Consider the following 17,361-nt stretch of genomic DNA (forward strand, 5'->3'; position numbering starts at 1 on the left):
TGCGACTCTGAGCAATTCTAGTTAGAAATTTCGAGGGCGGTGCGGCTGACATGGAGACGAACCAAAGGGGGTCAAAGATCAGGTCCTTTTCCATTACTCTGAAAACGACTGTACCATACTACTTATCAATCAATTAAGAGCAATAGCGACACATAGTTGGCTTTGTGAATGGAGATGTCAAGAGCACTTATGACAGCGGAGAGCCTTTGCTGGCTGGTTGAAAACGTATCAGTTCAGCCTAGCATTTGTAGCAAGGCTTTGCTTTACTGCACGCTGGACAAGCAGTTAGCGCCCTGGCTAACAATTAGCTCTATCCTGCACCACGGAACAGCCGCGGGCGGCTATTTTCTTTATCCGAAAAGCCTGACGGCACGTGGTCAAGCATCAGTACGATGGGGGGAAACCCCCACGTATTGGCCAAGTAAAGCTCGCAAAATCGCGGTATTGGCTCGCTACGGCTGCTTTTGCTAGCTCCCGTGCTAGCTAGCTAGCTAGCTAGCTAGCTCGGCGGCGGAGGAGGATCCTCTCATGCTACCTTAAATAAAATGAAATCCTCTTCCTTTGCGCCAAGGCACGGTGTTTAAAAATAAAAAGCTGATAAAAGGTCTCGCAGCGTCCGCGTGTCGTGCACAGCTGGAGCCTCGCGAACGTTGCGGCGCGGCGTGCGGCTGACCACGCAAACGATGCCGCTCTGGGAAACGCGATATAACTTCGCGCGACAACCGCAGCCACGCGTCTGGCGTGCGGCTTATTTTCTCGGCACGCGTCCCGGCCACGCTTCGATCGGCTAATAATGGGGAGTTTTACCGGCGCAGAAAAAGCCCAGGCGTCGGTCGTCCGCAGGAGTCCCGGCAAGTACCGCACGACACACAGGCAACCGCGGGGTACTGTGCGTGTTCAGGTAAACGATCAAGAAAAGGACGGAAGTAGGCCCCCGAGCAGCGCCGAGCCCCGGACCACTCGCTTCGAGCAATGGCCCTCTTACAAACCGACCTGAGCGGAGACTGGTTCCCATCCAGGCGTCAGCCGCCTCTCGCGTTGTAACCTGAATGGCGATCTTCGGGCGCTTCGACGCCGAGGCGCGTGCTCAGCGGCCCAAAGCCGCGCGTTTAATACACATTTTTTTCTAACCACGCGCGGCAATTGTGTGCCGTTTTATGACAACTTGACAGGAGTTTCCTCCGGCGGGGCTGAGGATTTCTCTCGGTCAGGGAGGCCAAATGAACGCCAGTTGTGTGTTCTGGCCTCAACTTCTGCCGTGTTACCAAACTTGGCCTCCTAACGTAACAGCAAAATAGAATTACAGAAAGCAACGTTGTCAACTATTGTCCATAAGCGTGGCACGAAGTAACGGTTTAATAAATCGAATGCTGAATAATTCATATGATATGGAAACAAACAAAAAAAATGAAATGTAGTTGCTGAAACAACGCCTTTCTTGGTAATAGACACGAGTTCCTGGGCTTTTTGTTACACCCAGTAAATATACATTAATAACAAGCTGAACACATAGCACTCACTAACATGAAGGTTTTTTGCCCCCCCCCACAGAAACGCTGATCGTTACAGTCGTTAAACAAGCGGCATAATTAAATCTGCAGCACAGATTTATGCAGACCCGTTGCAGATTTCGATTTCTACAACTCGTCAAAAGAGTCGCGTGAAACCAAGCACGCGACGAGCAGCAAAGCAGTTTCTAAACACTGTCCCGTAGTGTTCTGCTCGTTTCGTCGGACGCGTCACGCCGTGGCACGCGTGTCCTTTAACGCAGTCTAACTTCCCCAGTCTGCCTTAAAGAGCCAGGCATGTGCCAGTGAGGGCCTCCCCCTGTTCGCCCCACAACAAACTGCTCCTTGCCTGTCTTAAGGTGGACCCAAAGAGATGTGCAGCGCACACGGGTTACGTCTTCCATTTGCTTCATAGGAAAGAGTTAATTCCCGCACTCCTGTACACTTTCTGTGACTCTTCCAGGGCTTGTTTAGTGGAAAGTATAGTGGTTTATTTTGTAGAGAGAAAAAAAAAAGCACACACACTGACGAGACAAGCATCCTGTTTTTGGACGTGTCTTTTGTGAAGCATTTCTAAAATGTTTTATTCCGTTGTGTATAACATTTGCTATGAATTGAAGTTGGCTTTAAAGGTGAGGCGGGAAATACTCTGGATTTCCTTGAGCTGCCAATTACTACTATTATTACTACCAGTTATTAGCTGGGGTTACTTAATGGTACTGATTTGAAACAGTAACCCAGATAGCATCTGGATGTGGGCCACTTCAGGCAACGATGCAGTACTGGTGGCCTTCTTCTGGCCCTGACAAAACGGATGTGAGCCTGAAGTGGCCCACATGTATAATAGCAAATATGGCCCAAATATGCCAAATCAAATGTGGGGCTTTTTTTGGCAAAGATGCGGTGCTCTCGGCAACATGTGATCTGGATGTGATCCTGAAGTGGCCCGTGTGGTAAATGGTGAATATGGCCCAAATATCACAAAACAAATACGGGCCACCTCTGGCAAATATGTGGCACATGCTGTGACTTGGTTCTGGCCCAGATCTGGCAAACAGGAGTGGACTGCCCAAGCGGCATCATTCCATACGGTATGTGGGTCGGGTGAAAGTGTCGGGTGTAGGACGGGTCCGGACCACAGCAATTTTTGGGAAAGATGCATGCCCCCCACTATACTCCATAGATTCCTGCATTCAAAAACACAAGAGTCAACGGGGACAGCTGAGAAATTTTCATAGAAATTTTCATAATGTGCTGCCCTGAAAAGACTTGCTTTGCACTGACAGGCCTCAGCAAACTACAAGCAATCACAGCAAGCAACCATTACCGACGGCATTTGAAAACATGTCAGAAAATGTGCCGTGTGTCTGTCTGCTACCTTTTGTTCAGAAATCTCCCTCGTTTGCTTTGATTTGTCTTTGGTAACTAGACCGCTGAGCAATAAGAGTCCAGGATTCAAGGCAAATTGCGCATAGCACCTTTACCATAAGCCTTCTATTGATGACCCCTTAGATACGACACATATTTGTAAGCCAATTTGTAGGCAAAATACTAGCATATGTACGTCATTGCATCTCGTGTCCAATTTATTTTGCGCTACTTCTAAACGTGACTAAGTACTACCCTAAGAATCTTAATGTAATCCTTTAGTGAGGGGATTTACCGAAACACAGCTGTGGCAGCTCGGGGTAGGAAAAGCAGAAAGACTTGTCTAAGTGGCAAACTCGCAACTTTTCTTTTTCATAAATCAGCATCAGTAAGTAGGAAGAGATGGTAAATGTTTATGCAAACCCCCGCCCCCCCCCCAAAAAAAGTAAAAAAAGATGGCACTGATGTGTAGATTGGGCCTTTCTTTTTGAAGACGACATTAAGATGGGAGGCTGCCAAGCAACCAGCCGGTGCAGTAATTGGACCAAGGCGTCAGATTGAAGGGTGACTCTGAGCACATCCCGGTAAATCCCGTGAGTTCAAACCTCCCTGTGAGTCTTCTCTTGCGCTAGTTCTAACCGACACCTGTGATCAAGCTGTTGTACACCTCTTCTGCTGCAAGAAAACATGTCGCTCCAGCCATGACAACCTAGAGAGAGAGGAGGCCGAGCACAAGGAACCAAAGGTACATTCCCAATTGTGATGTATATTGACCTAAAATCAAAATAGAGACAAATGGTAAGTTTATTCATCTACCAGTTTGGCTTTGGTTTAATTCAGTTTCTTGGGCCTCAAGTGAGAAATGGATATACTGCTGACAATCAAATTAGTTGAGCCCATCATGCGCGTACTTTCTAATTGTACATCGTGTCTTGTCTCATTTCGATATTTCCTCTTGCCATGTTTTCAACAATGTGCCTGATACTTTTTACTACGTTATGAGCTGGTAGCCCAGCCAGTGTGACTGGGAGGCGAGCACCAAAACCCAGATCAGACTTTTTCAGACTATGAACTGGTATTTTTTTTTTGTCGAAAGGGGTTGTCTATTCCAGCGAGAGAAACCATCCACACATATCATGGTGCACACAAAAAGAGGTTAACACAAGGGGAATTATTGTGACTTATAGGATTGAAAGTCAAGGTTAATGACCCCGAGACCTGCGTGACTCTCACAAGCTTCACACTGTCTGTGTTTCTACTAAGATATAGATTGTTTGACACCATTACACTTTCTCACATAAAAGATAGAATGCTACAACCCAATGGCTATGTCAGTAGTGACTCTTGATATCTGTGCTGTTAGCAATGCAATGACCCTGCTGGAACTTTTCCTTTTCCCCATCTCTTTGTTGCTCTGCAGGTCTTGGGGATTTCCCGTCGTATTAAACAATGGGGCGCTGGACTCTGCTCTGCGTTGTAATCGCTTTCTATCACACTTCATCTGGAAGTACTGACAGAAGTTCACCTACACTGGCCAGCTCTGACCCGGTCTCTGTAATCTTAAGTGCGAGCCGAAACACCACTGATGCGGATAGTTCGGCCGGTGAAGTAATCTTGCGATCACAGGGCAGCGGTGAGTTTCTGGACGGCGGTGGGAACAGGACTGTTGACACACAGAAGACAAATGTCCCCACCGGCAACACCGAAATCAGTCTGTCAGCGGGAGTTAATGAGAGTAGACACTCGACGCTCTTATCTCCTTCCTCTTCTCTCGTACACTCACCAACCCACCACAAACTGACCGATGATGGGAAAGCCATTTCAGAGGACCCCGAGAGCCCCAGCAAACAAGATCCAGTTGGGTCAAGGGTCAGACTTACTATGTCACCTTTATCTGACCTGCCTCCGTTAGAGGCTCACGACCAAGAGCCTGATCAACATGACCCCTCAGTTATTGAAACCCCCGGACACTTTTATTCTAACGAACACTTAAAGCAGCCAACCGAAATTCTGACAGATGGCGCTCAGATAACAGCTGATGAACACTTACATGAGAGCGAGCCGCCCATAGTAGATAATAATTTTCTGACTGGTAAGTCAACAATGAATACTCACGCTCATACATATTTATTTACAACACGTTCTTGATCAGATATTCCTGGTGAATTTTGCTTTATATAAATTTGGAGATTAATTTTTGAAAAGGTGCGTTGAGTTAATTCCTGATGAAACAATTGCATCAGCAAAATGACCAACTATGAATATACGGAATAACAGCAAATGTTGATCATGAAAAGAAGAAGCGATCAACATTTTATTAACCCAGCTAATTAGTCCTATACTAAAATGCATTCCCAAATAATGTACAAAATCCAATATCAAATCTATCCCTGCAAAATGACACTTTGCTTTTCTTAAAGGATAGGTCCCCTTTTTTTTTTAAACCCAGACATGACTAAAACTTTGCCAGGTATCATTCAGAAGCATAGAGGCATTTTATTGATCATAGTATTGAGAAACGTGTAGAATCTTTTCACTGGGTTTCAAAACAGTCCAATGTGGCAATCATGTAAGCCTGCAAAAATGATGACATATCATAAAAAGTATGATATATTTTGTAAAATGGGAAGCTCACAGCACAGTCATGTGTATCTTCCTTTCACGTCTGTTTAGAACATGAGCGAAATCCTGTTTGACTTGGGACTACTTTCTGTGGTTGACGCAGCGCATCTCTACCATCTATAAACTTGTGAGAGCAAGAAGTCCTGCATCACGGCAGTCCGTGATCCAGTACTGCCGTCCTGCACGGCAGTCCTACCGTATTAATTACAGACATGTGCATCGAGTGAGAATAAACTTGCGCGGATGTAGCAAGGAAATGTGCTACATATGCAGAGGTGCAATATAAAGTAAGCTGGTTTGCCACTATTTTTCAGTGGAACATATTGAGACATATCTGACTGTACTGTTGGCTTCTCACATTAAAAAAAAGAGCTATATTATGCGTCATGAAGGCTTAAACGACTGCGCCCGTTGGACTGCTTTGAAAAGATTCAGCAAAGAAGTTTCTCAGTGTTGAAGTGGCCAGTGAAGTTTTTGTCTTAACAATTCCAAATTATGCCTAAACACATTTTAATGAGGACTGACTTCAAAAACATGAACCTGTACTTTGACTGAAGTCTTCATCCTTTGTTTTCTCTTTATTTTTCAGTTTCTCTCTTTCTCACTCTCTCTTTTTTTAAAAGGTAAGCAAGGTCCTGGACTCCCTGTCCAATACAGCGTGCTTCATCCCATGAAAAAACAAGATGCGTCTAAGACTGGTGGTCCATGTGTGCTTGGTCACAGCCTTTGTTCGTTTTCCAGTGCAAATGGTACCCGTCTGCTCTGGGATGACATGAGGCGCACACTGGCCTTTGCCTGGGAGCTCCATGTCTATGGATCTGCTGGCCTTTTTGTAATATTGGCTGTAATGGCTCTTTTGGGAATGGCTGGTGCATCCACTCTGCTTCACCCCTTATGTGATGTCTTACGCTTGGCAAATTGTCTCCTGCTCTTAACTGGTGCTCTGCGAGCTGTGCTCCTTCTCCTTGACCCTTATGGTACTCGCCAGGTCCTTTCTCGGCCTACCCTTACAGTGCTCCATAATATGCCCCTGCAGCTGCTCCTGTGGGCACAGGTTGCCCTTGCTCTGGTCACACTGAGAGGCCTAAAACTCGTTCTTTTGCCATTGAAGCTTCAGCGCCCTCTGTTGGTTGGAGGACTGGCATTCATGCACTGTACTCTATTGCTGATAACTGACCTGCTCTCCCCTACGTTGGCTCCTGCTCTCCCTCTGCTGCTACAGACTCTCTCCCTCTGCTGGGGCTTACCATTCTGCATGGGCATCCTCACCCAGTCTCTTTCCAATCGGCATCCCTCTGTCAGGACCCCCTTACCTCAGCTGGGGGGCTCACAGAGGATAGAGAATCATGGGAGACGCGTCACAGCCGTTTGTGCCCTGCTAGGGGTTCTGTGTTGTAGCCTTCAGATGTACAGCCTCCTTTGGCTTTATGGACTGCTTGGGAACTGGAGGCGTTTTGGATGGGGCTGGTGGCTCAGTCAGTTCTGGGCCAGAATTATGGAGTTTGCCTGGGGGGTTTCTTTGCTTGTCCTGGGGTCCTGGATCTTTTGGTCGCCACGAAGAAGTCGTTCAAAGGCTGATCATGGGCACAGCAGACAGGAAGTGTCAAAAGGGTTGGAGGAGATAGGCTTTTGGGGAACAGTCTTAACCAAGATCCAGAAAAACCCATTCAGGAAGCCAGAGAAGAAGTGGCAAGATCTGATACCAAACAACTGGGCGAGCTGTAAGTTGCATAGACCCGCCATGAACAATAACACAAAGTGCACCCATGACAAACAAGATGGTACCAGTCTTCACGACCACTGCCCCTGCCCCGTTACCAGTAGCAGCTTTGACTCCCAGGCTGCCTTACTGTGGAAAAAAGTAGGTGAGCATGAATGTATTCTTTCCCTCATAGAGTTCGACATGCGGCCCCCATCTCCAGCCAACCTCAGACGGAGCATTGACGATGCCCTTCATCATGGACATCTCGCAGTGGGGAGTATATTTACCCCTCCGCCTCCGCCTTTTACTCACACTGTGGGTGCGGATGCCACCCATGGTCACAGTAGTACAATGATACTATCTCCAGCTCATATCAGCTACAGGTGGACGGTCGACACTGAGTTGACCCTTGGATCACCCATATGTTTCCGTGCTGCGGAGTCGCTGCCGTCGCTCAACCCCCCTGCTGATCAAGTGGGGCAGAGTACCGTGAACACATCAGCGGCTTCAGAAGTTGTTTATCATGAAGACTGGTCCGAAGACGATATCACAGACCTCTAAGCTTACAGTTATCTATGTGGAGCCAATACTCACAGCTCATCGTAGCTGAAATGGGGATTTTTACCTGGTGGAATACATCTAGGGCTTCTCCTGCAGAAACATTACGTTGGAGATAAGCTCAGAGTATTCATTTTGCAATCATTTGTAACAACTGAGCTAGAATCACTAACGAATCCCCTGTGTATTCTCTTTCCTTTTGGGTGATAAAAGATTGCATATATTTGAATCCATACCGAACACAGAATAATTATGTGAATTCACTAGGTTCTGTTTTTTGATATACGGAAGCTGACTTGTTTTATATGTGTAGCACCGTACAATTCATGCTGTTAAAATGGTTTTTGTTTTGTTTTCATAAACATCAGTGCATTCATAATAATAATAAATTTTTTAAAAATATTTATGTCATGGCTGGATTTATTAGCTTACAACTCCAGATGCGTCTGATAAAGTGTTGCACATGTTGCATGACCTTTAAAAAAAATGAAAAAAAATGTGAGAAATGTTCATGGTTGGGATTTTGGGCTGGCTTTTTAAAAAAAAGTATTTATGAAACTTTTTTTTTACAACATAAAAAGCGAAAACGAACAAATAGACACGAGAGAGTAGAATAAAATAAAACAAACTGCCAGCTTGCAGAAAAATGTGCATGTACATGTCAATCTGTACAATGACTGAAATGTCCACAAGAGGATTGAGGGTCAGATGGAACCAAGACCAAGTGACGTCGAGGAGGGCCCAAGGTGAAGGCCAGAAAACTGAGATCTTGGCAGTTCGAAGCACAATACATTACAGTACAGTACAATTCAGTACAGCACAATGCAGTCAGATACACTTAGTTCCAGTATTAGTTGGGCAGCACGGTGGCGCAATGGTTAGCGCTGTCGCCTCACAGCAAGACGGTCCTGGGGTCATCTCGGGTCGTCCTCTGTGTGAAGTTTGCACGTTTTCCCCATGTCTGCGGTGGGTTTTCTCCGGGTGCTCCGGTTTCCCCCACCATAAAAAAGAAACATGCACGTTAGGGTTAGTACTGCTGTCTGTGCCCCTGACTGAGGCATGGCAAGACAAACTGGAGTTGGTCCCCGGGTGCTGCACGGCGGCTGCCCACTGCTCCTAGCTACACAGCTAGGATGGGTTAAATGCAGAGTGTGATTTCCCTACGGGGATCATTAAAGTATATCAAAAGAATAATAAAAAAAATTCTCATCTTGACACCTCTCCCTCCTAATATGTTCAATAAAGTGTCCACGCCCAGATCTTAAGAAACTTGGGGTGGGCATTGGACAGAGTTTGCTGAATTTCTTCAAGGTATAGACAAGAAACCATGTCATTTAGCCATTTTTTTTTAGAGCAAGGAGGGGAAACGGATTTCCACTCTCTCGGGATAGCCCTTTTTGCTATGACCATACCAACCATGAGGGCTTGTTGTCATGCTGGGGGAAGAGTCCAAGAGTAGTTGGAGCAACCCGATATCACTGAGAGACTGTCAGGGATTAGCTGTCCAAATGAAAAATGTCACCCCAGAAACCCTTGAGTTTGGGGTTGATTTACACTTATTTAACAGCTGTGTTTATATATTTATTTATTCAATTTTTTCTTCCCCCACAATATGGCCAAAATGTGAGGAGGTGGATTTAGGCCACTTACAACCTATGAGATGCCAGATGTCAATGACGTTGAGTTTGAGCATTATCTATACATATCACTATCTATACTCTAATATATTACTATTATTGTTATTATTATTATTATTATTATTATCATTATTTCTTTCGTGTTTCTTGTTTTACATCCTGTAGAGCCGGGTCCAAACTGTGGACCTGAGGCACTATAGGGCACATGTCACTTGATTGACCGTGCTCGTCGTAATATGTGGGCTGTTCCGAGTAGGGCGAGCTTCTGGACTGCATGGATGTTGATGTTGCCTGGGATACGGTTGGTGAACTTTTCCATTCCCTTCTTCTTTTTCTTCTTATCATCAGTAGGCCCTGTGACGGCCTGGCGGCCTGTCCAGGGTGTCTCCGCGCCTGCTGTCCAATGACTGCCAGGATAGGCTCCAGCATCCCTGCGACCCTGAGCAGGATAAACGGTTTGGATAATGGATAGATGGATGGATTTAACAGCTTTATTTATTTATTTAACAATTTAACAGGTAGCAGAGACAGAAGGAAATAGTCTGTTCACTTTGGTCTTGGAAAGGGCTGTCATTTTTTTTAAATGATTGGACCCATAACTGAAGATGCTGCTGATGTCCTACTAAATTTGTGAAGTGGAGAAAGTTTCTATATTAATCCTTAAGTACCCCCCCCCCCCACTGTCCCTTTAAGAGGCGCATGCTCACAGCAGGTGCGCGCATACTCCAGCTTAACGGTGATTGGCTCGTCCATCAAGTGGCACGGAGGTCTATATAGGCCTAATTGGAGATGTTTTACTGTCTCTGCGAGCACAAGCGCCACAGCCGTGTCCAGAAATAAGGTCTTCCTAATGTCGAAAGCAAAACTCAGAGGTCTGATGTCTTGGGAAAATCCTGTGCTGTATTTGATGTTGACGGCAACTCTGTCCTCTTTGTCTGATCTTTGCGATGGGCAAGTTACGGGGAATGATGATGGCGTTTTGCAGAGGCCCCAAGAAACGTACTTAGGTGCATATCTGAGCTCCGAGATGTTAAAAATCTGGAATAACGATGGCGTGGAAGCAAAATCGGTGGCGCCCACCAGCTCCGGATCGCTCGCTTTCGATGTTAATAACCGAACCGGCCAGCAAGCATCTGGTGAGTAGAGCTCAGACGGAATCGCTTAAAACGGATGTTGTTGGATTTTCTTTCCCCCTCTCCCTTTTTCGCCCCAGTTGCATCCGGCCAATTACCCCACTCCCGAGCTATCCCGGCCGCTGCTCCAACTCCTCTGCCGATCCGGGGAGGGCTGCAGACTAGGCTACCACATGCCTCCTCCGATACATGTGGAGTCGCCAGCCGCTTCTTTTCACCTGACAGTGAGGAGTTTCGCCAGGGGGGACGTAGCGCGTGGGAGGATCACGCTAGTCCCCCCCCCCCGAACAGGCGCCCCGACCGACCAGAGGAGGCGCTAGTGGAGCGACCAGGACACTTAACTCACATGCGGCTTCCCACCCGCAGTCTGTAGGGACGCCCAGCCAAGCAGGCGGTAACACGGGGATTCGATCCGGCGATCCCGTGTTGGTAGGCAACGGAATAGCCCGCTACGCTATCCGGAGGGACGCCGGCTGATTTTACTTTTCACCTACCAAAAATAACACAAGGGTGTCACAAGAGATTCAAAAGATGCCATCTTAATATTTTGAATGGTCTCTGAATGGAGGCGTGGGTTCATATCCCGCTTCTGACACCGTGTCGTATTTTCTATCAAATATACGCACATGAGACAACTGTTAACTAAATATCAACACTTTATTTTAGCTTAGCAGCAACATGACCATAGCGCGGTGCAACCTAACTTCCTGCCCCGTATATCCTAACATGTTCCGATTGGTCATTATCACATAAGGCTTCCTATTGGTCAACACTCACATCCATCAATATATTACGTACTAGTGTACAACAATACCCCATATGAGACGCTTTTATTTGAAGCTGGGCATAACGCATACGCTTCCGGTATTGTAACCGGACATTACGAAACGGGTGATATAAATTGGGCACCCTAAGCCACACAAACATTCATATTTCCACAAGCTGGGATGGTAGAGCTCAGTGACGGCTTGTCCGTCTTAATACCCCCGATTGTGTAGACATTAAAGCAGCTTTCAGGTGTGCTGCTGTGCCAAGCTAAATTGCGCCCCCCCCCCCAAAAAATGTCCACACCAGCCGCCACAGGTAGGTATGTGCCAAGACTTAGATGCAGCATTGTTTTATGGGTCATTAAGAGAGTACTCTGTGTTTGTCCTATTCGAGCTCTTCCCTGTGAGCACTACATTAATATCGTAAGGAATTCGGGGGGGGGGCAACCACAGGAACTGCCGCAGCCGGGACGCGAACCCGTATCTCCCGAATTACGGGCGACTACGTTAACAGTCGACTAAGGGGTCTGACCCGGTAGCCAAGGGCTAGCGAGTCTAGTTATCCGTGGTCGTTGCAATATTTTGAAAGGTGAGCAATCGTCCAGTGCCAAAGCCCCCCCCCCCCAAAAGTAAAGGCCAGTATGGTAGATGCAGATTTTGTCTGTCGTAGGCGAGACAGTTTTCTGGTTTCTTGGACAAATGTTTGGACTTAATAACCACAGTGATGGCCGATGTAATGTTTGGTGTTTCTAAGGGAGAAACCTCCAGAACCACGGTACAGCTACTTGTTTTGGCGTTTTGTATTGGATAATGAAACTCTTAATACTCAACAATGTTAACAGTCAATGATTTGGCTTTCAGCAAGGCACAGCTTGGACGCAAAACTGCAGCGACTGGATCCATCAGTACAATGCTTTAACAACTCCATGGCTCTGAATGTTAAACTGGGCAGAACTCCTCACTTTCTGGTGGATGGCGGTAGGTTCACACTTTGATGTAATTGGATTTCATTTATGTTGCTGTGTTTATGAGGTTGATCTTTGCCTTTTCTCATCTCCAACAGGTGAGGGGCCTCCAGTTCCCTTGTCTCAGATTCCATCTCATTGTGGGTTTTCTGTACAGCGGTCCCGGAGAGACCTGCTCTTTGTGGCAGCTTATGAAGGCTGCCATGTTAATCAACAGGTGATAACTTTATAAATTGGTAAAATGAAATGCCCAGTCATCTCTACATGAAATGTAACCAATGATTGGTGTAACTGTCTGTGAATGTTCTCATTCATCCAGGTCATGGTTATTCAAAGGAATTGAATCAAGTGCAACTGCACTTGGGTGAAGACGTTTCGCCTCTCATCCAAGAGGCTTCATCAGTTCGTGCCTTTCTGACTAGACCAAGCTAGTCTGACTGGCTGGTGATGAAACTCAGATATTTATCCTCTTTGGAGTCGTTATCAGAGCTAATGATGTCCATGGCTCTTTGTGTTCTGATGTTTAGCAACGCCCGTCGTTATCAGAGCTGTTGATGTGCATGGCTCTTTGTGATCCGATGTTAAGCAGCGATGGTCGTTGGGGGTGTTAGTTTCGACTTCGTTAGTGCTCCATTCAGTGGTCATGAGTCGTTGGAGCTGTTAGTGACCGACTGTTGTTCTTGGAGGCTAGGCTTCTTGAGTCTCCTGGGTAGAGATGAAAGGACACCATTGTAAGTGGGAGACAGGTGGTGTCGCAGACCTCCTCCTCTGTTGAGAGATGGTTTTTCCAGTTTCACATAGATGACTTCCTTCACCCCTCTTTCAAACCATCTATCTCCCCTGTCAAAAATGTGTACCTTGCTGTCCTCGAAGGAGTGTCTCTTCTCCTTTAGGTGTAGATAGACTGCTGAGTCTTGTCCTGAGGAGTTTGGCCTTCTGTGTTGGGCCATCCGTTTGTGTAGTGGTTGTTTGGTTTCTCCTATGTATAGGTCAGTGCAATCCTCATTGCATTGTACAGCATACACCAGATTGCTTTTTTGGGTGTGTGGTACACAGTCTTTGTCGGAGTGTGTTGCTGGGTTTGAAGTGTACCAGGATGCGGTGTTTGTTAAAAATTCTCCCGAGTTTCTCGGGGACCCCAGAAACATACAGGATGACTATGTTGTTCCTTTTCTCCTCGTTGCTCACCCGGTTGGTCTTTTTGGAATGTGTTGCAGTTTTCACAAAGGTCCAACTGGTGTAGGCGCAGGTTTTTAAAGTTCCCCTCAGGTGTTTGTGTTCTTCCCGTTGGGCCTGAGTGCTGCTGGGCACATTGTCCGCTCTGTGTTGCAGAGTTCTGATGACGCCCAGTTTGTGTTCCAGAGGGTGGTGTGAGTCGAAAAGTAGATATTGGTCTGTGTGTGTAGGTTTCCTGTAAACCCCAATGTGGAGGCTCCTGTCTTCCCCAATGTGGACGTCACAGTCCAAGAGGGGCAAACTGTTGTTCTTTACGTCTTCCCTTGTGAATTTAATGTTCTTGTCCACTGAGTTGATGACACAAAAGATCCACGCATATCAATACCTCTGATAACGACGGGCGTTGCTAAAAACATCGGAACACAAAGAGCCATGGACATCGTTAGCTCTGATAACGACTCCAAAGAGGATAAATATGAGTTTCATCACCAGCCAGTCAGACTAGCTTGGTCTAGTCAGAAAGGCACGAACTGATGAAGCCTTTTGGATGAGAGGCGAAACGTCTTCATGGATATATACCAGATCCAGTTGCACTTGATTCAATTCCTTTGGATTGGTGTAACTGCATTGATGAGATTGCTTGGCCTATACTGAATGAGGAACTATGACTATTGTGGACATGCAGTCAAGGAAACTAGGTTATAGTCTTACTTCTTTTAATGAGAATCCAGTGGGATCCTAAAAAACAGTGGTGTGTGTGTGTGTATATATATATATATATATATATGTGTGTGTGTGTGTATATATATAATTGTTTTGGTACAGTTGTGACTTATCAGATGTGCTGCCTCTTCGTCCAGTTCTGAGTGTTCTCTTATGACCAGATTATTTCTTGCTTTTGTTCAAATTCCACAGGATGGCAATTATGTTTTGCCACTACGTTTATGGGGGACACCAATGACCATGTCTTGCCCTGCTGCTGCACCACCTCCACCCTCGGTTTTATGCTTTAACTTTGGAATGCTGGTGAAGATGACTGGGGTGACAGTAAATTATCTTCAAGTGAAAGGTTAGTATTTTTCTTAGTTGTACCTGATTGACATTTAAAATGTGTTCAAACTGCTTTGGGACTGACTATCAAATTGTTTTTATAGTGTCTGGGATGTGGGAGCCCCTTTCATCAGTCTGTGAAAGCTGTGGGTTTGTTGTTAAGGCGCTCTCTGAGGGACTGACGCTCATTGCGCCTTATAATATGGGGCCGTGTGTACGAATTGAGGTATGATGAGTCCTCTTGTGGTTGGAGATGGAATTACAAGTTCACCCTTATGTATAACTATGCTTTTCTTTTAGGATGATGAGTATGTGCTCTCTCTTCATGTGGCCAACTGGGAGCTTTTGCTCTCGTGCCCTTTAGGACTGGACTCTAAAACAACCACCGCAACAACTACACTTTCCACTACACCCTCCACTGAGAGTGGCCAGTTCCCGCAGTATTATCAGTTTCCAATGTTTCCACAATATCCTGTGTTTCCTGGGTTCGTCCCACAAACACCCCATCCTATTCCTGACATGGATACAGAGGGACAGGTGCTACAGCATCCCATGTTTCAAAGACCATTTCATCCCTCCAACATGGATGGAAACACAGATTCTACCACTGACAGCCAAGAAGTGCACCCTGCTCAGCTCCAACATATGGTACAGTATCCACTGTTCCAGCAGTACCCAGTACAGAATATATACCCCAGACCTACACCGCCACCTAAATCTCCTATTGCCACTGAGCATACTGCAGCACCCGCTGTCCAAATCCCTCAGTTGCCCCAGTTTACGATATACCCACAGTACCCTATGATACCTGGAATTATTCATCAGACACCCCCTCCTGCCTCTGCCAAAGAACCGATGAACTCTGAGGATGCGAAGCCTCAGGTACCCCTATGGCTACAGTTACCAGTACACTCGCAATATATCTCTGTGCCATTTCCAAGACAACATCCTCAGATGACTACTGTTCCAACTCCCAAACCTAAACCCCAAGGACTCCAACCACACCCTCTGTATCATCCGATGTACCAGGTCCCCGTCTTTTACCCTCCCAAGCATTTTGGTCAAAGACAGAGCTCTCAATCTCCCGAGTCTCCAGCTGCTGCTCATACACATCCTGCCAAAACTGTTCAAAGGCCACTTTATCACCCACACCCTTATATGCCAATGTATTATGGTCCAAAACAAATGCCCATTTCTGCATTCCCCGATCCACCTGCTGGAGTCCCTCAGTATGTGTCCCAAGTTTCACCTGGCCACCCCGAACACCAGAAACCATATCCAAATCCTGCGGCCTCTAAAATTGCCGTCGAAGCTCCCAAACAGCAATACCCCTTCGTGCCTTATGGTGACTCTCAGCAATATCGCAAGTGGCATGTACCTTATTTACCCGACTCTTTCCCTAGATGAGGACCCCCCCACCCCTGTAGCTGAATGCTTTACGCCGAGTAATGGAGTGTTCCATTATGCTCTCTAGCTGGAAGGGTCCACTGTGCGGTGTGCAAAGTAAAGAGCTGGAAGCGAAATAAAAGGCATACTTGAAACTGTGATTTCCGATTATTTTTTCCCCGTGCGATGAAAGTACTTATGTTAAGCATACGTCCTCGGTTTAGAGAGGCTATCGATTTCGTGACGGATGTATTGATCCGGTTCACCTTGGGTGGATTATAATGGACAGTGTGGTTATCGTTGACTGGCACCGTCCCCGGCGTCTGAGCGCGCTATCTGACGTCATCGCGGGGCGTGCGCTAACGGAGAGATGAACGGTCACCAACACAATCCTCTCGGCACCCACGTAAGTTGAAGCCAATTAAAGCGTTAGTTTTTGTCAACAAGTCCTTCGTCCGAAAATCCATTTCCATGTGCCGTCATGCAGGCCGCGTAAGGATACGGTTCGGGGACTTTGTTCGGGCCGCTGCTGTTGTTAGCGTTGGCTTGGGTCAGCTGGCTAGCCGCGGCTGAAATGGCTGAAGCGAGTGTCGCTTATCAACTTGTCAGCCCGTGCAGAGGGAGCGCATGTTTTCGCTTCCGGCGCAGCCTGGTTGGGCGATGAGCCGCGACTGAAAAACTGTAACGCACGCCAAAAGGGACAAGTCACGACAAAATCCCGAGACAACACCCAGAACGCTATTAAAGGCCCGATTCAACGCGTTGGGCCACAAACCGGTGTTTTTCAGGACCGACTCGGTTCACAATGTTGCAGGGACCGTGACTGGGGTTTTAGATTCCAGCGGTGTTGATGGTCCGAGATGCTTGCCAGGCGAAAAGTGGGTAGTTTTAATTCTGAATGGTTTGCTCCTGACAGGGACTTGAATAAACGGTGGGATGTCGACAAACTGTAGGAATTAATTTCGCATTGAATTGGAATATATTTCATTATATACACTTATCATACTTGATTATGCAGTGGGTTGCCTCGTTGCAGCAATGCCTCATTGCAGCCACTTCCAGATTATGGCCGCGTAGACAAATCTGCTGGTAATCGGATGTAACGCCGTTTCCTCCCAAGGCAAAAAAACTAACATCAATAAATGTCTGGCTAATTGTCCCCTGCAGTGGAGCAAGATTTATCTCCTTTAAAATTACGCCCAGCAGACTTATCACTATAAACATGATGGGAATCTCACAGAATTGCTCTGTCCTAATGAGGGTGGGTAGTTCATAGGATTTTGCATCAGCTCATTTGGGGAGGGGAGGGGGGGCACTGATTCTGAAAGGACTTGTCCCCAGAATTCAACCTCTGCCACAGCCTCCTTTACAGGAGTGTTCATTTGGGGGTGTTTGTCACACTTGTGCTTTCCGTTGTGTCGTAGGAGGAGACAAGTGAATGGCGATTACACTCGTTTCTCTGCGTTTATACGTTCACGAATGCATAGGG

This window comes from Lampris incognitus, chromosome 2, assembly GCF_029633865.1.
Source record: "Lampris incognitus isolate fLamInc1 chromosome 2, fLamInc1.hap2, whole genome shotgun sequence".
NCBI classification, from domain to species: Eukaryota; Metazoa; Chordata; class Actinopteri; order Lampriformes; family Lampridae; genus Lampris; species Lampris incognitus.